We start from the raw sequence: 26846 nt of genomic DNA on the forward strand, positions 1-26846 counted from the left end.
AATAGTCTAAGGCTTGTAAATCATACCTCCTTCACTTCACCTTGTATCTCAGCTTCTGCATGCAAAAAATGGAAAAGCTCAAGCACATTAAAGCAGTTCTATTACTTAGAAAAAGAGGACAAAACACCCTGTGTGCTCCACGTTAATTCTTTAAAACTACACAGCTGAAATTTTTCTATGAAAACAATGAGGCTGAGTGCTAGAAACAACTTAAAACAGGATCTTAGGATGGAAAATGTTATGCAACATTGACTATAAATGCAGCTCTCAACTCTGTGTGTTACTGCAACTTTGGAGTTAGTAAGTTGCATTAAAATCAAGGAACTTCACATGTGCTCAGGAACCTGTTCAGAAGTTAAAAAAATGCCAAGATTTTGGACTGTTCAACTCACTTGCTCAAGTAAATCAAGAAACTTCATTTTTGTGGGGGTGTTTCTGAGATTTCCTCACAACTCTGCTGGCAGAAAGGATGTACAGCTCTTTCTTTCAGGCTTAATAAGCATGTGTATTTCTTGTTCTGGAAAGGAAAATAGCACAAATTTAAAAGTATTTATGCTGTTTATCTCATAGTAAAATCAACTGGATCATATCAATAGATAACACTGGAAACACTTCCATGAAGAAGGAAGGGAAAGTTCCAGGTTTTTGTTTTGGAGTGACTTTTGGGTGAGTTCTTGGTATTTCCCTGGGAATACCCATCACATAGTCAGACTTGAATGTCTCCCTGTCTGGAACAGATTCACTACAGCCATAAATATATCTTATGGCATAGATCTTCATTGCAGTACTGAAATAATGAATTCCTCTTTCTTCATAATGGGCAGAAATTTTGTGGAGTAAAGAAAGATCTGATCTTTCTGAAAACAGGGAATAATGTGGGGCTTTGTGCAGTTGGATTACCAGAGAAATTTCCTGCAGATTTCCAGTGTACCTCAAGTCTGTCAGAGAGGAAAGGTTTGCTCCCTTTTCCATATTCAGCATAGAAACCCTGCATATCATTCATTTTCTTGTTTAATTTGCCTTGTTCTTCATGTTACACTTCACTAAATAGACTTAGTTTTATTTCTGCCATTCCACATGACAAAATTTATCTGCAAGAAAGGAGTTTGAACTGCAAGAAAGGTTTTAATAGACAAGCGAAGAGAAGCGAAGCAGCGAAACATGAGGCAGGAATCTAATGCAAGGCATTAAGCACTGTCTTTTCTGAAATCGAAGAGCAATTAAACTTCTTACTCCACTGAAGAACTTGAAACCTGTGAAGTGAAATGGGAAGTGGCTCTTAATGACTCTATGCAGTTACTTCAAATTAAAAGCAGTTGCAAGTTTGTCTAAAAAAATACTGGGAATACATTATCATTAGCTGTTGGTGATAATGAGGTCACAACAAAAGCAATATACATAAGCCTGACAGAGCCATTAAATTTACTGTATCTTCTATGAGGAACAAAAACAAGCAAAGAAAAGAAGACACAGCTGCAGGGAAAAAAACCTAACACAGATTTAAACAAAGAATCCAGCAATGAAGTTCATCCTGAATAACAAAAGCAAAGCAATCCCAAACAAAACAAAATATAAACCTTCTATCAGAGGGATCCTCTTTTCAGAGTTAGTGTCTCTGGAAACATGCTTAGTGAGAGATTTTAATCACCTAGTCAAACAAGTAATAGAAACATTAATGATTTCTAACCTGCTGAAACTCAGCATCTCTTGGGGTCTGCTTCATCACGAACTTACAAGATCTGCATCTGCCACCTTGGCTCATGAGCCCAAAACGTGAGGAAAAACAGGCTGTTTCTGAGAGAGCTCTGTGAAACCTGTCTGCTTTAGCAGAACAGTTGATTTTAAACATTGCATAAAGCACATGGATTTTTTTCCCCCTTGTGTTTATGGAAGCAGCCTTCCCAGGCACTAGAGAGGTAAAGAAGCTGAGGACATTGTGGCAGTTCTGTCCTATCCCTGCCTCTCCCTGCATCATGGTGTTGCCTGAGTGTTTGCCCTTGTCTTCTGTCTCAGCACAGGCCATGGATGGTGATATTGAACTGTGTTTGTCCCTGGTGTACCCAGCTTGTTACTGGCTACCAGTGGCATGGCAAGCCACTGGCCAGTGCCTTTTGAGCCTGGCAGTCCAGCCAATTTGCAGCCGATCCATCTGTCCTGTCTGTATTTCCTTAGCTGATAAATGAGACTGCTGCTCTTCCTTCAAGGGTCAGGGAGAGGTGGGTTGAGCATGATTTTCCCTTGAAAAATCTATGCTGGCTGCTTCTGCTAGTCTCCTCCTGTCTGTCTTTAGAGATGGATTACCAGAAGATGTTCTCCAGAGACTTTCCAGGGGCTGAGGTGAGGCTGAGCCACTGATTTTGGGTCCTTTTCCTCACCTTCCCTAAGGATGGGAATAATGTTTGCTCTTCGTAGTCATCAGGGAACTTACCTTATGACCTTAATTTTTCACGGGTAATTTGCAACAGCTTCACAATCACATCTGTCAACTCTGTCAGGTCCTTGGGTGAAATCATACCTGGCCTGATTGATCTGAAATACCCAGTCTCTCTCTAGTAGTCTCTGACCTATTGCTACTTAGCTTTTGCTGGCCCTCTATTTTCAGAATGGGGTTGATACTTAAAATCATAGAATCATAAAAGTTGGAAAAGACCTCTGAGATCATCAAGTCCAACTGTCAAACCAGCACCACCATGCCCACTAAATCGTGTCCCAGAGTGACACATCTATGTGGTTTTTGAACCTCCCCGGCTGGTGACTCCACCACTTCCCCGGGCAGCCTGTTCCAATGCATGACCAAATTTGCTGAGACTTGGGACCAGGTTTGTCTACTAAGACTTGAAAGGAAGGCCACTGAATACTTCCATGTCTTATTTGCAGCTTGTTACTTTTCCCCATCCCTCAACAGACTCATATTTTTCCTCACCTTCCTCTTGCAAATAGCATGCCCCTAGAATTGTTTCTGTCTAACCTCAATGTCCTTTGCTAGCTCCAGCTGGGCTTTTGCCTTCCTGTTTTTGTGCCAGAGTTCCCAGTCAATGCTTTTATTCTCCTTTCTTGCCTATCTATATTTACACTTGTGTGTGCTCCCTTTTTGTGTTTTCTATTCATAAAGCCTCTTCTCAGCCAACCGGTGCTCTGCCAGAAAGATGAACTGAAGGCAGGGGATAGTCAGAGCCACCTGAAGGTGTGAAAAATACATGTGAAAAATACAGCAGGTGAACGACTTTTCTAAAGGAGATAGATTTAGGCTGATGAGGGCAAGGTCTTGAAAATCAGATGAGTGATACCTTTGTTTGTTCAGGAAGAGGATGTTGACTGTAAGGATGTCAGACTCTTCATTCTGCTTGCTTCTGGGTAAATTTTTCATTCCATGCTAAACTTTGTAGTCCTGCAGCTACGTTGCTACTCAGTTGTACTCCGTTCACTGCATGTGGTCAAGAGTGGACAGGACAGCAGGGAAGTATCAAAAGCAGAGAGTTTCCTGAGGAGATGGAAAAGCTGTGCCTGTCTCTGTAGGAAGAGTCTGCTGAAGGTCAGTGTATAAGGGGAGTTAGAGAGTTGGCTGGATGTCAGAAAAGGTGTGGCAGGATGGCAGAGAGAGCTCTGTGGGGTGAGGAAAGTTATTACTCAGAGAAGAGGAATTTGAAGATGAAAAGATCAGGAGGAAGGGTTCATTATTAAGTCTGGGTCAAGTGGCTGAGACAGGCTCACACAAGCAAGAAGGGAAAGGTCTTCAGTCAAGAGTGAATGAAGATTAAAAATTGCTTGAGCTGAAGGCAGAAGTCAAGGGAACAGGAACAAACAAATAAAGGAGCAGAAGGAATAGTGAAAAGGGGATTTTGAGCTGTCAGCTTGGAAAGAAAGAATAGAAATCTTTCTGGGCTTAAAGCATGAGACCATGAGGTGAGAAAGGAACCTTTCCTAGTTATTGGAGAACTAAACTGGATCATGGTGGGAGAAGATGCAGGATGCAGTGAGGACAGCACGGTGGTGAGGTCATGGGCAGCAGCCAAGGTGCTGGTAAAAGGGTACTGAAAGAGGGAGAAGAGAGTAAGGGATGGTATTGCATCTAGTTGAGGGACTAGCTAAGTGAGAAAAAGTAAATTATTAGGAAAGAGAAATGTATTGAAGATTCCTGAAAAATTCCTGAAAAAATTTCCTACATCAGGAAGCAGGAGGGTGGAAGTCAGTTCATCAAAAAATGTCAATTTATTTTTTCTATTTTTCTGTAGCAAAAAGCCAGGAAAAAAAAACCTTCCCCCAGCTAGTACATTTTTATCTATAATCCTTTTATCAATTATTGTGGATTCCAGTTAGAAATATATATATATACACATTTGCTTTTTAACAGACCATGAACAAAAATGACAGATTAAATCCCTAATCCTGAAAATATGCACGTGCTTAATTCCAAAGTCATATACTTATGTTCTTAACTGTTCTGTTAGATCAGAGCGGGAGGGCTCAACTGCCTTAAATATTGAAAATGAAGATACTTTCAGAAGGATTTAGTACTGTTTCAGACTTAGCAGATTTGGATGTTAGATCAAGAGTGCTTAAAACAAAAATCCCACCCTGAAAGACACAAAATTTTTAATTTGCTGTGATATCTTCATACAAGAGTAAATTACATGTATTTATCATTCATGAGATTTTCAAAGCTGAAATTACTTAATGTTTATTGGTACCTTTGAAAATCTTCTTCTAATTAATTTCAGTAAAAATGTATGTTTAAACCCAAAATTAAATTAAAACAGATATGATGCTGGACCTCTTCTGCAGTGGCTGAATGAGTTATTTAAATTAAAACTGGCTAGGCATTTTTCTGGTTTGCAATCAGAAATATGGAACATACACACTGTTGTTGTACTCATAATATAACAAATTAATCAAAACAATTGATTAATAATTTTAAATTGATGTTTTTCTTTGGAACATGCAGTTGTGCTTGTTTAGTTGAAAAGAATTAAACTTTGTTGCCAGAACTTTGTGAGCATACTCCGATTTTTGCTCCTAGAGTTCATTATTAAAATGAATGAGAGATATGACAGCAGATTATAAGTTCATCAAGAGGCCATTCTATTAAAAAAGGTATAATTAACTTCTACATTTTTTGCTTGTGTGTTCCAAAGTGTTGATGAAGAAAATTAGATTGGTGGCATAGAAACCACTTTTTTCCTTCTGAATAATATTGTTTTTATTTATATAAATAAGTGTTTATAAGTGTGGAATCACGCAATGTTATGTTTTTATCCCAGATGAAGAAATGCACAAACAATGTTGTAATCTTACGTATTTGACTTAGAAACATGTCTTATTCCTCTCTTATTTTCTATAGTTATTACCTAATTTAAATGCTGTTATTACACTGTCAGACCTTAATGTAGACACGCTGATCTTCATTAACTTTTATCTTGGCAAATACAAGAGGCTCTGTGGTGAAATTTAGCGTCCTGATTTAGATGTTTTGTTCCACAGAATCACAGAATGTAGGGGTTGGAAGGGACCTTGAGAGCTCATCAAGTTCAACCCCCCTGGCAGAGCAGGATCACCTCATGTGGGTCAACACATCCAGGAGGGTTTTTTTGAAAGTCTCGAGGGAAGGAGACTCCACAACCTCCCTGGGCAGCCTGTTCAGTGCTCTGTCACCCTCACAGTGAAAAAAACTTTTCCTTATGTTTACACGGAACCTCCTGTCCTCCAGCTTGAGCCCATTGCCCCTTGTCCTATCACTGGACATCACTGAGAGGAGCCTGGCTCCATGCTCCTGACACTCACGCTTTATATATTTATAAATATCCATGAGGTCACCCCTCAACCTCCCCTTCTCCAAGCTGAACAGACCCGGCTCCCTCAGCCTTTCCTCACCAGGGAGACGTTCCACTCCCTTCATCATCTTTGTAGCTCTGTGCTGGACTCTTTTGAGCAGATCCCCAATACAGAGTTCAAAAATGTGAGTTGTTTTTGAAAAACAGGTGCATAAGAAGCTAGTCTGGTTTTCTGTGTGTTACAGGATTTTTCAGAATTTTTCTTTGATTTCTCTTCAGGTCTTAAAGTAAGGGGCTCATAATTAAATGCCTTTGGTATCATTATGATTTGGTTGCAGTAAAAACCCAGGCACCTTGTTTCATATTACAGGCTTAAGAGAACCCATGTTTTGGAGAAAAACTGGTTGGAGGAATAATGATGAAAAGGAGTGTTTCTGTAGGGAACCAGACCCTTTTATGAAAGCTAGGTTTTGTAGCTGTATTTGAAGAACATAGATACAGAAGGAGCAATTATAATTTTGCCTTCAGCCCCAAGGGATATACAGTGTCCTGGTGTGCTGTCCTTGAAGCAGCTCAAGCCAGTGACTGATTCATCAGAAAGTGTTTTAGCTGAATATTCCTCCCCTGAATGCACCTTCCTTCCTAAAAAAGGACCTGCTCGTTCTGGAGAACCTTTGCTGGCCCATCCTGGAAGTTGAAAGGGAGAGGAAGTTCTAACAAGTGTCTCTTTTTCTTTTTATAGAATGAGGCCATCTGGATCATACTCTGCTCCCATAATTTGTACTCCACACTACAAGAAGGACAAAGGCAAAGCAAATGCTCAGTCACTGTCCTTATCTTGTATACACAGTGATTTTTATGTTAAGGTTGTCCCTGGGACAGTATGATTTAAAATGTCTGGCATTTGGACAGTGTTTATGTTTGACTCAGTTGTCTGACAGATGGATACCACAGCAGATTAGTGCTGGACACAGCACATGTGTGTTACATATGTATATAATTTTTGTAAAGTTGGATGAAACACATGGCCTTGTGCCTATAAAGGCATATTCTCCAAGTAATGTGCTCCTGTAGAAATATACTGGAGTATATATACTGTACTTGTGCTGCTAACAGAGTTACCTCAGTAGAAAAAGTCTGCTAGCAGAATTACTCCAGTAGAAACAGTGTATGTTCTTGAGCAAGAACATTTCTGGTAATATCTTTCTGAGAAATAGCCACGCAGCCCTTGGGAAACAGTTGATTGCTGAATTCAGTCAGCATCTCCAACTTTTCACAGTGGACACAATTGAGAGTTCAGAAACTTCCTTTACAGTCCATTGCTTTCTTGGTCTCTCTTTGGTTTTGTCATTTTTTCCCTCTCTGATATTCTTCTTACAGCCTCCTGTCCTGTCCTGTCCTGTCCTGTCCTGTCCTGTCCTGTCCTGTCCTGTCCTCTCCTCTCCTCTCCTCTCCTCTCCTCTCCTCTCCTCTCCTCTCCTCTCCTCTCCTCTCCTCCTCAGCCTTGTGATATTTCATTATTTCATAACAGGCTTAGGGACAGAAGAGATAAAGGTGCCCTTTCACCTCATCCTGTTCCACTAATAATGTTCCTGTAACAAGCCCACAGCTGTGGTATTTGAGTGCCTGCCTACTGCACATTAAACAGAAATACAGTGTTTGTCATGTAGGATCCTTCCCTTTTCTTTCTCCATCCCCTGGGGAAAATTGGATGCTGATTATATTGCTGTACTTTAATGAGTTTGTTAGTGAAGCAAAAGCTGTGGAGCAGGAAAATACAGACAACAGGAAAAATGTTGGAGAGCCAGGTTTGTCAAGACTCAGACACTGTAAAGTTGTCTGAGACTGAGCACAAATTGTTTCATCAGGAGATGGAGCTTTCCTTAGGGATAGTGGAGTATCCTGTCTCTGGGTCTGAGGACCATGGAATCATAGAATGGTTAGGGTTTTAAGGAACATTTAGAGGTCATCTAGTCCAACCCTGCTAGCAGTAAGCAGGGATGTCTTCAACCAGGTAAGGTTGCTCAGAGCCCTGTCCAGCCCGACCTTGAATGTTTCCAGGGATGGAGCTTCTACCAACTTTCTGAGCAACCGGGTCCTCTGTTTCACCACCCTCACTGTAAGAAATGTCTTCCTTATATCTAGTCTAAATCTACCCTCTTTCAGTGTAGAACCATTACCCCTTGTTTTATTGCACCAGGTTGTGCTAAAATATTGTCTTCATCTTTATTATAAGCCCCCTTCAGATACTGGAAGGCTGCAGTGAGGTCTCCCCAGTCTTCTCCAAGGTAAACAACCACAAACATTGTCCCTGGATATGCAGGGGACAATGCATTTCCTAGTGTTGGTGTGTTCAGGCATGCTCTGTGTTCACCTGAGAGCCATTTTTCCTTCATAAAAAACTTAAATCTTCCAAGTACTCTCTGTGCTTTATACTCACTGTTACTCTTTTTTTCCTCTCATCTTGCACAAAGGTGGTATTTCTTGTAGTGGGACAAAGACCTTTTGCTGTTGATGGGCTACACCAGAACCATTTTTTGTCTGCTTAGTTAAACTAAAAGTAACCCAGCAATCAGGAGAGCACAAGAATTTCAAGCAAGTTGTAGTTTCCCAGTGTTGGGGACAATAATGGGAAGACACACACACTGTGTCTTTCTTTGAGAAACTTCTTCAGGCCAGGATGAGTGAAAAAGCAAAGTTGTGACTGGTCCTGTCACTTCTATCCTGTGTTGCCTTCAGCTGTTCTGTTTGCCATTTTTAGTCCTACTGCTCAGGCTGCAGCATGAATTTGAGTCATTTTTACTGCCCTTATGCTCTTCTGTAGTATGTGAAGGTACTTCCAGCATATATTTCTGTATATATATGTGTGTGTATATAGAGAGGTGATTCTTCCTCTCTACTCTGCTCTCATGAGTCATTGTGTCTGATATGTGAGTATTAGATTAATTCAGTTGTCAACAGAATGTGTGGAAGGATACTCACTGAATTATATACTACAGGGTGTGTTAAATGTATGAGTACAAAGATGAAAATATTGCAAAAAGCATACAAAGCATTTTTATAGGGCACTTGGTTTTCAATTGACCTTGTAAAACTAATTGTTTGTGGGAAAAAGTGTTTTTCTGTCTGTGAAAATCTGCTTAATATTCTTTTGTTAGTTTATCTCTTTAAAGACAAATTCAAAGGCAATTTGACAATTTTTATGTATTTCTTTTGCCTTAGTCTCTTACTGATGATAGTATTTTAAAACTGGGGTTTTGCATGTAGTCTTTTAAATACTGTCAGTTTTAAAATACTGTCTATTTCACTGAAAATGTACAGTGGAATAGAAATGGCATTATTGCAGGGTTGCAAAATCTCCTGCAAATAATAGCAATTGAACAGTGAACAGCTTTTATATAATGTAATTCAGATTAAGGCTTGTTTACAAGCATAAACCTTAGTTCAGCTTATTGGAAGCACATGGGTGTATGCTACCTTTTTAAGTAGAGAGAAAATAATTTTTAAAGATCATCACAAAATATAAAATGGGAGGGAAAATCATGTGAAATTTAATTTGAGTGTGTATGTGTCTGCATGTGTCTGGTGTAGTCATTCATTCAGTAATTCTCATATAAAATCCATAATTTCCACCTAACTTAAAACATGGATTTTAGGAAGACATCACCAGCTTGATTTTTAAACACTTGAGAAGGCAGAGCACCTGCCAGATCCTCAGCTACATTGCCACAGTGGTAAGTCCTTTTCAGTGTGAAATCTGCTCCACATTGCAGCTTTGAATTTGTTCAAGCTTCTGCTTCCAGCAGCCAAACCTTGTTTCTGAAATTAAAGTGCTCTCTACCATCAGGAGCCATCTTTCTGCTGAGGTGTTCCTATACAAAAATTATTGGCTTAGCTCCCAGGCTTCAAGCTGAGAGAGGCCAATAGACCTTGATGCCAGAGATGATGTAGCCTGTTCCCAAATCACTGAGCACCAAGATGTAGGTGGTCTTCAATTCCTATGGATGTGTAGCACGTGTTGTCCCATGTCTCACTGTCACAGAGCACCACACAGCTCTGGGGGACGTGGTGGCAGGCCCTCTCTAAGCAGTTGTGTTTAGTGAATACTTGAAGCTTTCTTGCAACACAACCAGCCAGGGTTCAAGAAACAGGAGCTTTCTCCTTGGCATCCGTAAATCCTACAGAGCAGAGTTCCTCTGCTGCTAATCCTAGGTATGGGATGGTAGCATTTAGTTGCCTGTCTAAAGAAAGCCTTTGCAAACCTCCAAGTCATGATGTGCTGCTCAGATTTGGGGGCCCAGCAGCACCTTCTGGGGAGCAGAGCTGGGGTGAGTGGGCTGGCTCTGGCCAAGGAGCTGAGACACCACAGCAGGGAACCAGGGCACCAGGGAGAGGGCAGGAAAGGGGATGCTGCTGGTATCCTCTGCTTTGGCAAATCCCCATTGTGGCAGAAAGAAGATGCAGGTGATTTGGGGAGCTGTATGGCCATGCATGTGCCTGGGAAATGTTACGTGTCTGAGGAGCTCTGATGCCTCCTCTCTTTGATGCCTCCTCTCTTTGGAAACCAAGAGCAGTTTCCCTACTTACAGGTGGCTGTGGCAGGGAAAAGCTGCTCATTGCAGAAAAAAAATGAGCTCGTTACAACAGCAGTTGCTGGCTAGGTAAAAACAATCACTTTTCTTTGCAAATTGCTAACATAATGAAAACATAAACCTCAGACAAATGTGTCTGAGTATAGTGTGTATGTATATGTGGGCCACTTGCTCCAAGAAAGATACTGAGGTGCTGGAGTGGGTCCAGAGGAGAAGAACAAGGGTGGTGAAGGGATTAGAGGGGAAGTCTTATGAGGAGAGGCTGAGAAAGCTGGAGTTGTTTAGACTGGAGAAGAGGACACTTAAACACTCTCTACAACTACCTGGAGGGAGGCTGTACTCAGGTGGGGTTGGACTTTTCTCCCAGGCAACTCGTGACAGGAGGAGAGGGCAGGGCCTGAAGCTGCACCAGGGGAGGTTTAGGTTGGGTATCAGAAAGCTCTTCCTCATGGAGAGGGTGATCAGGCATTGGAATGGACTGCCCAGGGAAGTGGTGGAATCACCATCCCTGGAGGTGTTTAGGGAGAGACTGGATGTGGCACTTAGTGCCATGGTCTAGCCGGTGTGGTGGTGTTAGGTCATAGGCTGGACTTGATGATCTCAGAGGTCCTTTCTAGCATCAATGAATCTGTGATTCTGTACTTGGGCTTTTAAAAGGGCCAGTTTTGGAAAGCTGGTAATACTAATTAAGCTATGAGGAAAAACTTTTCGTTGAGTGTTCATATTTTTTAATGTTTAAATTCCAAATATACTTTACTAAATGCTTGAGTATACTTACCCATCCATAGTCTGCTGCAGAGGAGAGAGTAGCAAACTTAACAGATAAATTAAGGTTTCCACACAGACAGTAACAGCTCTGTTTCTGCTTTCTAATTTACATATATGTGTATAGAATCATGGATTCATGGAATATTTATGTTACAAGTTACCTCTAGAGGTCACATAGGCTGTATGTGCATGTATATGGCTATGAAATGAAAAATGAGGATGTTGATCCAAATCCATTGTTGGGAAGAGCAGTGTGTTGAAAAGGGAAGCCAGAGGAGACAGATTAGAAGAAATCAATGCCCAGCAGAGGTAAGAACAACACAGAATGTTTTCAAGATACAATAGGATGAAAAAAAAACCCTCTAATAAACATAATTTTTCATTACTATACATTAGGACTAGAAAATTGCCAATATTTGTACCTAAAAGTACTTAACTCAGGGAAACGTTAAATAAATATTTTCTTCTGAGTTAAAAAAAAGCCAAATGATACATGCATATCAAGAAACAGTAAAGAGGAGAATGGCATTTTTCCCTTTCAGCAGTAACTGGGGGGAATTTTAAACTATACCTGTTGGTAAGTTTCAGATAGGGAACTGTGGAGTTGCATGAGTCCCTACTGCTGGAGTAAGCTTGAAAATGGGACATTTTGAGGACTCTGTCACCAATATTTAAAGGTGAAAGATGGGCTCCTCCTCTAGGAGATGCTTGTTGAAGGTGGCAGGATGATTTTCTAAGCAGCTCTGAGGATGGAGCAGTGGCTGACAGGGCCATGGCTGTGGCCAGTGCTCCCCAGGAGGGCAGCCTGGCAGGTCACATGCCTTCATCTTCATCCTGTTAAGTCTAGGAGAGAGTGTGTAGCCAAACAGCTCAATAATCACTTAATCATGGTTTTTACTTCTCTGATTTTGGTGTTATTACTCATCCCAGATCTCTTAGTAGACTTTTAACATTGGGAAGGGGGGATGTGCAAAGAGTAGTGTCAGTTCCTGTTAGCTACAGGTTTCAAACTCATTTTGGTGACCTCTTACCATGACAGTTTTACCATGACAAAGCTCCTCATTCTATAGATACAAACAATGTTGGTTTTTTTTTTTCTTTTTCTTGCCATTGTCAGGACTTGGTATTGTGGTATTAAAAGCCCTTTGGGAGTTCAAGCAAGCCTACACTACCAGGCAAAACAGATCACTCCTAGGTCAGTGTGTCTGCATCATCATTCACCCTTTCATCTCTTATATAGCCTGTGAACTTTATTTGTATAAGCACTATATTTTCTCTCAGACCACTGATAAATGTGTTGAAAGGTGTCAGGCTGAGAATAGGTATCTAAGCTTCTCATTGAAAATGCCCTCACTCCAGCACAGATCCTATGAGGAGAGGCTGAGGGAGCTGGGGCTGTTCAGCCTGGAGAAGAGGAGGCTCAGAGGAGACCTCATCACTCTCTACAACTCCCTGAAAGGAGGGGGTAGCCAGGGGGGGGTTGGTCTCTTTTCCCAGGCAACTCTCAGCAAGACAAGAGGGCACGGTCTCAAGTTGTGCCAGGGGAGGTTTAGGTTGGATATCAGGAAAAAATTCTTTACAGAGAGGGTGATCAGGCATTGGAATGGGCTGCCCTGGGAAGTGGTGGATTCTCCGTCCCTGGAGATATTTAAAAAGAGACTGGATGTGGCACTCAGTGCCATGGTCTGGTAACTGCAGCGGTAGTGGATCAAGGGTTGGACTTGATGATCTCAGAGGTCCCTTCCAACCCAGCCAAATCTATGATTCTATGATTCATTTCATTGCTCATGTGCTGCTGATGTCAACCAGGATCAACATCAGCCTAACTAGAATTGTCGGGGTGTATGTTGAGAAATTGGATGAGAATTGTTTTTTCAGCTCCTTCCAACAAATGTCAATAACCTACTTGAATATCTTCATGACATGGAGACTTAGTAGCTAGACACTATTTAGATATTACATCTCAACTTTCACATTTATATTTGAATAAGGCTGCATTTCTAGCTAGTCAGCAACTACCACCTTGTCAAGACTTCCAAAAACCAGCCCTCAGTAAAGGCTGGAAAATGAGTTATGTGGCCCCTACAAACATGAAGAAAATTAGCTAAAAATAGCCTCACTAAGTCCCTTTGCTACAAGCATGGCACAGGCACTTTCTCCTCCTTGTATGTTGGCCCCCCCTTTGTTACTTCTTCTGTTGCTTAAAAAGGAAGATATAGTATGGTGATGCTGTACAAGGTTTGCAATAATGAGGTTTCCAAAATCTCACCTTTTAGAAGTAGGTGATCAGACAAGACAGTCGGTAACGGCCAAGAGAAACTTTGGAAATCAAAAAACAAAAGCAGGGAACTTTAATTTATGTCTACAAGCAACATTTCGTTAGTTTGGCTGTAATGTGGAGAGCCTGCCTCAATGATTTCATAAGCTTGAGATTGGCAATAATGGATAATGCTGCTATTTTTCTTTGCTGTCATCTTTCGTGATGAAACCCACTTTCCTGACTAGTATCATAGTACCAGGAAACATGTACTCTGATTTCTGGAAACTGGAGAATGTCTGGTATTGGGGAAACAGATTTTCCAATCAGCTCCTGTCCTAGTATGTTTTGGTGATACTAAAAATATCCAGGCCTGGAATATCACATGGACTCTTACACTTGGAGTGGGAGAGGAGAGGAACTGCTTAAGCCCACTGGTGAGAAGAATTTTTTTACTGCCAACAGTCAATTATATTAGGACTTTTAAATTAATTGATTGATTAATAATAATAATTATTATTACTACTACTACTTACCTGCATAAGTCCTTTTTCCCATGTTTGTCTTTTCAGGCCCAGGTCTGAGTTGAATGTAGTCTGATAAGGTTCTTTGTTCCTCCTGTCTTGTAAATTTAGAGAACCAGAGTGTTGTCCCTTTAAGCAAAGACTGTCTTTTCCTTCTATAGCTTTATTCCTTTAGCTTTGATGGTAAATAAATTAACTCCTTGGGGTCTTTTTAGAGCAATCTGAGACTTGTGATGCCAGAAAGTGTCTCTGAAAGGAACAAAGCTGTGAAATGAGTGTTCTCCATTATACAGCTCTTCCTCTAAGTGGTAATTATGATTCTCCTAAAAAAAAAACCCAAAACACCAAAACAAAAGCCAGCTGAAATTATGAACTAAATCAGCTCTTCCCTCTGTTCCACAAAACATGCTTCATCCACAAAAAATATGACTATGACTCCTGTTCCAGCCTTTCCCTCTCCAGCCTTCTATATCATTTTACCTCAGTATACCAAACATTACAGAGAAATTAGTCTGAAGTGAGTATTTAGATAGTTCAAAAGCATAAACCTTTCTGGAAAATAAGTTAATTATAAATGCCTCCCTTGTATACAAGTTATAATTTAGAGGTTTTGTGTGTAAGTGGAATAGCAGTAAAGACACTGTATTCAAAATTAGCATTTTAATTTTTACTTTAAAAATGGAACACTATTGTTTAAAAGGTTTTGTTCTGTCCTTCATCGTAACTATTTAACCTTGGCTTTAAAATAAAAATGATTTGGTTATGTGAGGCAGGAGGGTTTTTTTCTTTAAAACTAACAGCTACTCTTACTTTTAGTACAGGTGTTTGAAGCTAAGCAGACTATTTTAAGTAATTTTGATGGTAGGAAAAGCAGTGTGAGAGCTGTGTAGGCACTTGGGGAGATGAGAAGAGTCACCTGTGAGGAGGGGAAAACCTGCCAGGGTTGGTTCCATTCCCAGCAACACCACTGCCTTGCCATGGGGCTCCCTCTGGATTGATCAAAAGCAGAGTGATCCACTGAGATTGCTGATCAATAGTTCTTAGCCAGTGCTGCTGCTGCAATTACTAATGTAGACAGTTCAAAGACACATGTTCCAGGTGGCTGTTGCTGGTGATCATTAGCCAAGTTGAAGACAGGACATTATGTGCTACAGCATGCCTGAAAATCCTACTCTGTGCAGGCCATCTGCTGTTCATTCTACTTATCTATAAATAGGCTTGATAACACTGATAACATCATGAGAGGGAGATGTATACTTTTAGGGGAACAAAATTCTCAAATAGAAGGAACAGCTCTTCCAGTGTTTGGATTTGAAAAGAAATGGCAAGTGCTTGCAGTGGTGAGTCTCTGTAGATGCTGTAGTTTTTCCAGGGCAGGGAAACTGATTGCCCTGATGATAGCAAAGGTGAGTCCAACTCATGGAAACCTATGTATGAGAGGGCAAAATACAGCTACAAAGCATCTGATCAGTATCTTCCTTCCCTTGGTCCAGGGCAATGTGTGTCAGGGAGGCTTATGATGCTAACATGTTACTGTATTTTTACTAAGTCATTATTTTCAGAATTGAGTGTCTCCGTGCTAGTTCTTGGGAAGGCAATGCATGTAGCTCAAAAAAATGGAGCAACGATGAAAAAAATGCCACAGGGGATTGCCAGAGAAATTTGGTGTTTGGTTAAGCAATTCACTTTCACTAAACAAGAAAAGCATTTATAAAACCATTCTGTGAATTTGTAATCTGAAGTTCTTGGGGCTTACCAGCCACCATTTAAAGACAACGCCTTGAAGTCTAAAGCTCAACCTTAAAACAGCACTAAAATGAAAAAACTGAGAGAAAAATGCAGATTTTAATGTGGTTTCCATATCTTCCTGGAGCCTCTTCTAACAGATTTCCATCTCTCTGCATAGATAGCTTAACTACAGCCTAATCAAATTACAAGTGTTTGAAATCTCTCCTACATGCCAGCTGAGCTTTATAGTGTCCTCCTGACCATGCTGTGAGCTCATCAGCCACAGGACCACCTTGTACCCCTATCACCCAGTACTAGCCAGGAGGTTGTGTGCAGAACCCTAGTCTTACCATGCTAGTTTTACCAGTCCATCTCCTTTGTAGAAAAGGGGTGCTGGCTGCACAGACACTAAATTTTAGGAGAAGTGATATGGTTTTTATTGAATGCATTAGAAATGCAGTGAAACCAGAAAGAGCGCAACAATAAATGTTTTGAATAATGGTAATTTAAAATCAAGTTACTCTTGTTGACACCAATACTTAAAAAGCATTCAAAGTGCTGTGATACTTTTATTTGGTAAGGTGGGCAGTATCTATTTTCCCAGTTGTAAATTTGGTTAATTGTTAGGGCTTGTTTTTTTAAAAATGCAGCTTTATATTAAGTCTTTGAAAAAAATTAAGATTGTAAAAGGAAATCATGCAAAGCTTCAGTCTGTCACACATTTTCAGGCTTCTGCTATTAAGAATCCTGCCCTTTTGACATGGTGTCATGAAATACTGAGCAAATGACACATTTATACCCACCCCTTCCACCCTCTGGGATGGGGATGCAGTCACTCAGTGACCTCCCACCAACCCAGTTCTCTCTTTCTGGCCACTACCACCATTCTTTCCAAACCCTTCATCCCCTTCCTGCCCACCCGGCCCCACCTGACCTTTCTGTGACCTCCCGTCCATCAAAATCCCTGACATCTCACTCCCAGCCCCCTCCCACCTCCATTAATTTTCTTGTCTGATTTCTGCCCAGCCTTTAACCCTGGGCTACCATTTTCCTCTCTCAGCACTGTGTGTTTCAAACATCCAACTCTGGCTTGTGTCTGGCGTAGCTGTCGGCCACGTGCCTCCATAGAAGAAGTCTCAGGACCACCCAAGGACCCGTTGCTGAAAATAATTTCTTGCTATTTCCCTTTTATTCTGTCACAGCTTGTCTTCTGCATGCTTGAGTCATATATCTGCATGCCTTTCTACAAAGCCAGCACTGGTTCTTTCTGTCCTCAAACAAACCCCTTGTCCTCCCCACAAATAGTCCTGTTGGGCTCTGGTACCCTGGTGGCTGCTTCATCTTTCCCCTGTTATTTTGTTCAAATACATTAATTTTCCTTCATCTTTCTTTGTGAATTTTTCTCACTAGACATTCTAATGTTCTGGACAAATAACCTGAAGTAAGCTACATATTTGCTATTACTTTACTTCATTATGGTAGCTAGGACTTTCTGTAACACATGCCTTTGGTAAAGAAAAAAAAAACAACACAATCTTCAAAGTATGACTTGTTTGGATTTTTCGGGGGGTTTTTTTCAATAATTCCTCCACTCCTCTTCCCCCCCTCACAATTTTTTTCTACTTCTAGTTCTCATCATGCAGTATCCTTGGCCTATTGTCCATCTATTTACTCCTTCCTTCATTCCTTTATTCCTTCCCTTTCCTCTTACCTGAATTTTCTTATACAGTGTCTTTCTTCTGCTGTTCTCCAGTGCTTTCTGCTGATGCTTTTTCTCTCAATGACACCAGCAGGAAGCACACGTGTATGGCTGAACCATAAAGGGTTGTGAATGGGCTTCTTGTAGCATTCCCTGGGAAAGTTTGTGGGCAGCCCAGCACATCCAGATATCTAGGTCTGTTCAGGCTTGGTGTGGATATGGACCTGACATTATTACTGTTAAGCAAAACACTGACCCCAAAACTAATTTTAGAAAGCATAACAAAGCTCCCTTTCCCTCTTCAGATATTGTTATATTTGCAACTGCATCTGTATTGCCACACCTATACATTTAGGGTCTGTTTAAATCCTGATAATTACTCCTGAGAAAAACATTTACCTGGGCTGGCCTTCGGTCCCTACTGCAACAGAAAAAATAAGAACTGTGTGTTGCCTCCTGCTGACACCTCCACCTCCTACTTCAAGCCCAGTGAAAGGCACCCATCATGAAAATCCCCTTTCTTGTCTGTCCCAGTGACCTGACTACCTCCCTCCCTGAATCTCCGTGCTGACACCTTTGGTTGCCTCTAGTTTAAATTTCTTGTTCTTTTGTTTTCAGGCCTCCCATCACTTATACACTAGCTGAGTGGCTTCCCTTTCATTTTATCCTACTCTCATCTGCTCAAACACTGCTGCCACTTGCACTCTTTCTTTCTCCTTCTCACCCCACTCTCTCCCCTTGACCAGTGCTGCAATACCTCAGCTTTGTTATTGATTATATCCATTCATAAAAGCCTTGGTACTTTTCTGCACAAAGGAAGAAGGGCTTATTTTTTGCTATGTTTCCTACTATGCCCTGACTTGAGGCACCTCATGGTCTTGCTCTGGTCACCTTGTCCATCACTTACCTTCAGCTGTGTGGCAGCTCCTTGTGGTCAGGGTGTGCTGGGAGCTTTGGGGAGGGGAGTCTCTTTTCCTCTGCATTTTGAGGTCTCTAAGAGATACTCAATAAGAAAGTTTTAATAATTCATCATGGCAGTTCAGCCGTGCAGATGTCAGGGGTATTTTGGCTTCAGTGTATTCTGAAGGATATAGGATGAAGCTTATTTCCCCACTGCCTTCACTGAGTGTCTGGCCCAGGGCACCACTGCTACATCTGAGTGGTGTTTCCTGAGTTGGATCCTTTTATTCCAGTGATGAATGGCTTCCCATATGCTAATTGTTTTGTATGTTTTATAGTTGGTTCTGTTTGCATTTACGTGTCTAAGTCCAGTTATAGGCGGTCATTATATTGAGCTTAAACGAATTAATATTTTTATATTCTTCTAGGTTTTTGTGTTTTTTGGTTACATTCTCTTTCCATATATGGGCAGAATTCAGTCACTTAACACCTTACAGAGGAGAGCTATGAAGACAGTCAGAGGGCTGAAACACCTCTTCTACAAAGACAGGATCAGAGAATTGGGGTTGTTCAGCCTGGAGATCAGGAACCTCTGTGGAGACCTCATAGTGGCCTTCCTGTACCTGAAGTGACCTACAGGAAAGCTGGGGAGGGACTTCTTACAAAGGCATGGAGTCATAGGATGAAGGGGAATGGTTTTAAGCTGAAGGAGTGTAGATTTAGATTAAATATTAGGAAGAAATTCTTCACTGTGAGGGTGGTGAGACACTGGAATAGGTTGATCAGAGGAGTTATGGATGCCCCCTCCCTGAAAGTGTTGAAGGCTGTGTTGGTCGGGCTTTGAGCAGCCTGGTCTAGCAGAAAGTGTCCCTCCCCATGGCAGGGGGGTTGGAATGAGATGGTTTTAAAGGTCCCTTCCAACCCAAACCATTCCATGATTCTATGATTCAAGTAATTTTTAATATATTTGGTCTTTTTGAATGAGTGAAAATAAGAGAGAAAACTCCTGATTTTTCTGAAGCTTTCCTATGAATCCCTCTTTGCTAAGGGTCTGCAGTAGTCACCTGCAATTTCAATGTTTTGCTGGTAACTACTTCTATTTTTTTGCAGTGCAAGAGATGTCATGTAAGGATACACCAAGCTGTATACATTTTCTGTATTTCTATCTGGAAATCCCACAGCGTGTGACTTGCAGAAGCCTTGAGAGAGCTGCAGCAGGGTGGACAGTGGGTGGATGCCTTTGCCTTGGCACAGCTGGCAGAGCCAAGGAGTTGGTTATGGCTGTACACAAATAGCACAGGGATTGAGAAATCCCCTTTATGTTTCAGTCTTCTGTAGTGTCTGGCTATCAAGTAGCAGGCAAAACAATCCCTGTCAAATCATGGCTGTCAGATGGGGCATCAGGCTAGCAGGTCTGATCAGGGTATTGTCTGAGTTTGCTGGGGGAAGCTGGATCTTCACAAGAGTTAATGGTTTACCTTTCAGATGTTATATTATCTTGTCCAGGCTTTACCAAATGCAGATTTACTTCTTTGGTTTAGATTTGATCTGTGTTGAAAGACCTAATTTAAAGGACTTGAATGATATGTTCCACAAGACTGTGCTGAAAGTTGATTGTATTCTGCAGTGATAATGAAGTTTGTCTGAGATGAGATGACATTCATTATTACTTATTGATGAGTTGCTGTTTGTCTTGATTTATATGTATTTTTTATCCGTAGTTTAATGCCATAAAAAAGGGTTTAAATAAAACAAATATTATCACTCCATGGATGCTTTCCAGTTTTGCAGAGTTAAAAAAAGCCAATAATTCAAAAAGAATTTCTTGATGAAATTATGTTAAGTCACTGGTATAAGTCAGGCTTTTTACTTATGTTTTCTATATACTTTTTTTTGTTTTGTTTATTGGAAGCAGCATTTACATGAAACTACTGATTTCTTAATAGGCTGTACTTCTTAGAAGAATATTTTTCTGTGAATTACTTGGGATATTTTAAGACTGCAACCATGCACTCTGCCACTTTACTGTAATTTTTGTATTGTTTGCCTACTTATTTATTAATAGTCATAATTTCTCACTGGCATTTCTTCCCCCTTCACAGAATATATATGAGCCCTTTTGTTCTCTGTAATCACTTCAGCTAGCATTAAATCATTCTTCTTTCTAGTTGTCCTTATCTTTTCTCAGCAAGGCTTAACCAAATGCATTTTTCTTTCATTTTTCTCTCGTTCTCTGCTTCTTTTTGCACTCAGTTCTGTGAGCAGATCCTACAGAAACTGTGTTAGTTACTTCCCACCCCTCTTATCCAAAATACTAGTTTTCGGCTCCTTCACTGAGGTTTGTGTTCAGATTTTTCCAGCCTTCTTCCTTGATCGTCGATTTTTCTACTCTTTGCCTCACAGTGACTTACAATAACACAGTTTGAAAACCAATTTTCATCTGCAGAGTCGTGTGTAAAAATTAATGAATGAATTGTAAAGCATTCTCTGGTGGTGTTCTCTTGCTTGAAATCAAATTCTGAGCACTCTGTGGGCCTGCTCCCTGCTCTAGAGAGGTAAAGCAGCTTATCAATATTGCCCTCAGTGCATTCTTTTGTCAGGCAGGTGTGACCCTAATCCTCAGGGAAAAGCTGGGTCTAACCTCGTGTGCTTGGGGTGAGCAGCTGAACAAAAACTTAACAGAAACTTGGTTCTCTTTCAGGAGAGGGTGTCCCTTAGAAGCTCAGTTTTAAAGTTGTTTCTGGAAATAAATGCAAATAACAAATTGAGATGGAGGTAAATGTTCAAGTAATTTACCTGCTTCTGTAGTTTTTGATTGAGCTTTGAAGTAAATGTCTTAACATTGATTATTTGCTTTTTAACGATCTTATCAAGAATGCCTTTTAGAGGTGAAGAAATGCTTTAGAATGAGGGATATGAATGGGCACAAATAGATCCTCTCCAGTATGAATACCTGCCATTCAGACAGGATGAATTGCTTTTCAGAATTGTGCAGTTTCCCTGATCAGTTACTGCAGTCGGGAGCAGCCAAGAATACGAATAAAAAGGCATACTTTGTGGGAGCAGATCAGTGGCACTGTGCCTGTGTTTAACTTCCCAACCCTCTCTGTCCTTCAGAGGCACTGAGCAGCAGAAGGGTCTTCTCCCACGTGTCCTTCTGTGGTGGTTTTATTTTGGGCATTCTAAAGAGGAAGTCTTAAAATACAAAAAAAATTGCTGCCAGCTTTGGAGGATAAAGGTAAAGTTACTTTCCTCAATAGAGCCTGCAGAGAGTTTTTCTTCCTTGTGTAGCTTAGTTATTTCATGATAGCATCGGTGTCAGCTGGAAAATGATTTGTTAGCCATTCTGAAGAAAGCTTCACCACCATTCTGAAGAAAGTTTCCATCTGCCCAGAGAGGACAAGCAGCTTAGGTAGCACTTTAAAGACAGTAAGGTTTCATTCAGCCCTCGGGGAAAGAATGGTGCTCAGCCAAGGATGTCACTCTGCAAGTTGACATCTGAGTTCAGAAATGGTTTCCTGGTCCAAAGTGAATCCCCAGGGTGTCTCCACTTGCTGGGCTTTGATTTACATCGTAGGTGGTTTTGGTGAGCATGCACTGGATTCACTTCAGAGAAAACTGAACTGAAATGTGCACTTCAGGGTTTTGCTCCAGGTGCCAATGGGCATTTGTTACATGGGGCCATCCCTGAGCTAGACTGAAGTGGTGCTTCCAGGGAATATGTGGTGGGGCTTCGAGTTCTCAAAACTAAATGTTTTGTTTTGCAGATCCTTCTATTGTGCCTCTGAAAGGCTGATTTTTAAGAGTGTCTTACCTAATAAAAACTAGTTGATTTGAACTTGGTTTTGAACTTGGTTTTGAACTTGTAAAGAGCATTTTACTTCCCATGTTCTTCACCATCTATCTTTGCCATGTCTTGTGTTTTTAAAACAATGGGTTTAATATGAGGAAAGTTTCATAAACATCCATTATAAACTCATAAATAGTGCCACATGTAGGTAGGACTAACTTTGTGTGCTGTGGGGACAATTTCTAGGCTGCAGGTTTGAAATATTGTCAGTTGAGGGCAGCAGGTGGTTGGAGAGGAGAGACAGGACATTTTGTGTAGCAGGTGCTTTTGAAAACATGGGATGTCTGTCACATCTCCTGTGTGAGATAAGTTCGTATTTCAGCATGAAGTATTTCCACCTTTGCAGGGAACAACTGTTTTTCACTGGCTCTCGTGTCAGTACAAGGGCTTTAGCATACTTCAGGACCTCTTGAGTGCTTCTCCATGATCCATTGCTGGATTGCCCACTGTTAGATGCTGAAAATTAGGACAAGTACCTCACACACTAAGTCCTATTTTGGTAGTGGTTGTAAAACTTGCCTATTTGCTATTTAGCAACAAAATTAGCTATCTGAAAATTACAGTGGATGCCTGCTATTTTAACATACGTGGTCCCATCTCAGGATGCCCACCTGCACTTAAGGCACTGCACCAAAAGGTGAGATCCCATGCTTTATTTTCCAGACCCAGGCAGGTCTCCTTGAGATCCTGCAGCATCTCCAATAACACTAGAAACGAGTGGCTAGGCAGCTAGACCTCCAGTCCAGCATGCTGTCATAGAAGATGGTGGTGAAAAGTACCTCCAGAACCACTTGGCATTGCCAGGGAAAGGGAGATATTGCAGAGTAACACAGTGATTCCAAGAGGAATCCAAAGCATCAAGGGGACTGTGTTGCAGGAGAAAAGGAGAGAGCGATAATTTCCACTTCAAAACATTTGGCAAAGGTATTTAGTGCATTGTCAGGGAGGTGTTTGTCCTTGAATTGCTCAGACGTTACATAGTTTGGCCTCTTCCTGGCTCTGGTCATTCATTGCAACTCTGTCATCCTCATCTTGGTAGTAGCATGATGTCCCCTGTATATTTTTGATCTAGACAGCATATTGAGACTTTAGGTGGAATTAAGTTTGTGCATGGCAATAAACTATAGTACTTATTTGCTAAAAGAGCAGATGGTGCTTCCTCAAAGGAAACAGAGCAGTAACTTCCCCATTTAGCAGAGAGTTTCTGCCTTTGCCTCTCCGTCTTGTAGCCCTGTTCAGCCTGACAGAGAGGTCAGAGCTTAGTCTGGGTATTAAAACATTCTCTTGCTGGAACTCCCAGAGAGGGAAGCAACATTAAAGACAGCAGCAGACAGAGCATGTATCCAAGTAAGCCCTTGGCACACCTCAGCTTAGGTCACTGTTTCACAACAGAATCCCAGTGTGCTTTTTGGGGCCCTTGATGGAGGTCGGTGGGTGAGTGCAGAGTTATGGCTGTGCAGAAGTACCTGAGGGTGACACCAGTGGCCCAAGTAAGTCTAGTGAAGGCTTTCAGTTCTCCCACCCTTCTCCAGTAGGTGCAAGTCAAAACCCTTTTGTTTCAGTCACAATGGAAGTCTTAAAAAAAAAAAAAAGAAAACACTTTTGCAGAAAGTGCTGATTTTTTAATCTATTGCTTACATGTCTTTTATAGTCTGATTTTGAAAGTGAAAGAGAGTTTGGTTTCAGTGGGATACCACTGGGCTGTGATTACATTTGCTAGAAACGAGGTGGGGATCTCAGCTTGCAGTAGAAAATTCCACAGGTTTTGCTTGCAATTTAATGCACATATAAGTTAATAGAATTTTTTGCAAAGCAAGTTCCCAGACACTGTGTAAAGAGAGGGGGAGAGAAAGACTTCTCCAAGACAGACTTCTCTATCTCACTTATTTTGATGGTGTTTTTCAAATGTGTCTTATCTTGATCAGACCCCAGGAATGCAGAATTAAGATGCCTGTGTTTCTGCACAGGCAAAAAATTAGTCCTGTGTCAGGGAACAGAATGCCTTAGCAAATACAATTGATATTCAGCATCAGAAGTCACATTTTAAGCATCAGTCTACTGCCTCAAGGTTCTTCTTTCTTTCCCTCTGCATTTTTCTCCGTGTGTGCCTGTGAAAGCCAGCTCTGCCCTTTACAAAGTCATTTTATTGTGGCTTCCAGTTCATCAGGCACTGGGAATATGCAGGATTGCTAATATTCCTCTATTTTCAAGTGGGAGAGGGAACATACCAACTAGTAAGAGCACAGTATCTGAGAATAAAGACACAAATGAAAGAGTCATAAGAGAAAAAAATATTTCTAGCCATTACAGAAAAATCACATGCAAATGTGATAGGGAAAGGAACGGAATAGGAAATATACCAAGATGGACCTTTAAAGAAAGGAATTATGCAGATACGTATCTTGATTTTCACAAGTGTTATTAATTTTTTAATTAAATTGGATCTCATAAAATATGCAAGATTTACAGTTCTTATGAACTTCACAATCAAATGATGACAATTCTCTCCTTATTTTATGCTCTCAATGGGGCTCAGCAGTAATGTATTTTCTTAATTTAAAAGCTTTCTTATGTTTTATCTCAAAGATCAACTGTGGTGAGTGGGGAAAAAAAATCAAAGAAAGCTTAAAATAAAGATGAATTGAAATGCATTTAGTTAAATTTTCTTGAAAGTACTGCTTTCAAATGCAATTTCTCATGGTAATGCTAATATATTCCTGAAAGAAAACATTTTACTGCTACAGTGATATTGGTAATATCATCTGATTCCCTATCAAGATAGCTAAAGACCACTATTAATTTCTCTAGGAATATAAAATATGCTATTGGATGGTAAAAGGCAGAAAAAAATCAAAACCAATTGAGCTATCTCAAAGTTGAAAGCAACTTCTCTTGTTTGAACAGAAAGAAAGGGAAAGTGTTGTGAGCTATATTTACATCATTATGCTACACTTACTGACATAAATGGTGAAGACTTATTTCTGACATTAATTCAGCAGTCTTACCCTCAGAAAATCACCAGAGACAGAATTTAACTTTTAAATACTTTAGTATTTTGCACTGAAGTCCATAAACACATTTATCTGTGTGAGCTGAGCCTGGAACAGCCTGAGGATTGAATCTTAATTCTTGGTTCAGAGTCATGGGACTTTTGAGTTAACAGAACCAGAAAACTGTCCTTAATCTAGACAAAGGAATTTGAAAACTCTGAAAAAAATACAAAAAATAGAGAAAAGGGTAAAAAAGAGAGAAGCATTTATGTATTCCAGAAAAAAATAATTATATTACTTTTACTGTTACTCAGAGCTGTAAGCAGGTGCTCTTTGAAGGAGGGCCAAGCAGACTACAGCTCTTGAGCTGCTGTTCCCAGTTTTGTCTCAGCGTTTGGGTCTTTCACAGCTTGTCACTGACAGTTTCCCTCCAGCTGACAAGGACAATGTTGAGGATGAAGAAAAGTCATGTAGCAGCTCCCACCCTGCTTTGTGTTGCTCGGGGGACTTGCACACAGCAGCCAAGCAAGGAGGGTGCCTGCTCTCTTTCTTTCCCATCACTTGTGAGTGGGATGGGCTGAAGCACATTAGATTGTGTGGTCTTCTCAGTCACAGTGGTTCATCCCAGAAGCAGATGGGGAAGATCATGGATTGACCATTCATGGAAACATCAGGGAGCTGAGAGAACATCTGTGACTTGTTGTTGGTCACAATCACAAGGCCATCCGGTGCACTAAAACCAGGGAGGTGCCCCCCCAGACATAAAGCAACCAGAAAACACATTTGTTTGCTGTTTTTTTTTTATTCATTGGGTATGAATCAGCCTAAGTAGGGCTAAATACACCACAAAATGTAAGAGCTGAAAAGCAGTGACCATATTACCTGTATGTGATACCATAAAGCATCATCTGTGGTTTACTTCACTCCTCATCCTGCATCCCACAGCCACCTGGGAGGCAACTGGAGGATGAGGAGGTGGATCCATCATGGCAAGAAAGAGAGTGAGTAGTTTGGGTGGTTCCCTGTTCTAACATCTGATAACACAGACACAATGCAAATGGGATGTGTTGACAGAAATGGCCAGCTGGCAGAGTATGCACCCATGCCTCTGATGTTTTAAATTTAGGATGTCTACAGCTCCATCCTTTTTTGTGGACATGAGGATGAGTTTTTCAGAGATCCTGATTGCTTAATATAATCTGTTTACTACGAAACATCTGATAGCTATTATAGAAAATGTCAGATAATTTATGTTCCTTTTTTCCACTGTGAGAGGAAAAAACCCACATCATTTTGTATCAAGAAACATTTCAATAGCTTATAGACAAATGGACAAAATGCACAAATGTCAGATGCACAGCCCTGAGCAATGGGGACACGAGCTGAATAAAATTTTACTTCCATTTGCTAATGCCTGATAATTGGCATGATAATAGAAGATTACAGATACGGGTATTGTTTGTATTCTAACCCTATTTTCTGTGATTTTCACACTGCAAAGACTATTCTAAAAGTGATATCATTTTCGTATTGAGATTAGTTTTAGAGATAAATTGAGATTTGGGGATGACACTTCAAGTTAGCACTAAGGTAGTGTTCTATAGGAATTGGATAAAATGGATACTGAAAAATCTATTGAATTTTCAATCTGATTATAGTAATTTAGCCAAGATAAGGAAGAAGCATCTACTTCATTTTTCTGTAATCACTATAGGGTAAATTTTATATTGTGAAATGTGAAGATTTATTTTCCAATCTTATGATTATGGC

General features: G+C 40.7%; 1 protein-coding gene across 1 annotated transcript in view; it reads left to right on the top strand.

Moving 5' to 3' along the window:
• TMEFF1 (transmembrane protein with EGF like and two follistatin like domains 1) overlaps nucleotides 1–26846 on the top strand; it is a 117879-nt gene that overhangs the window by 15651 nt on the left and 75382 nt on the right. The window lies entirely within an intron of this gene.

The sequence above is a fragment of the Heliangelus exortis genome, chromosome 2 (genome assembly GCF_036169615.1).
Source record: "Heliangelus exortis chromosome 2, bHelExo1.hap1, whole genome shotgun sequence".
NCBI classification, from domain to species: Eukaryota; Metazoa; Chordata; class Aves; order Apodiformes; family Trochilidae; genus Heliangelus; species Heliangelus exortis.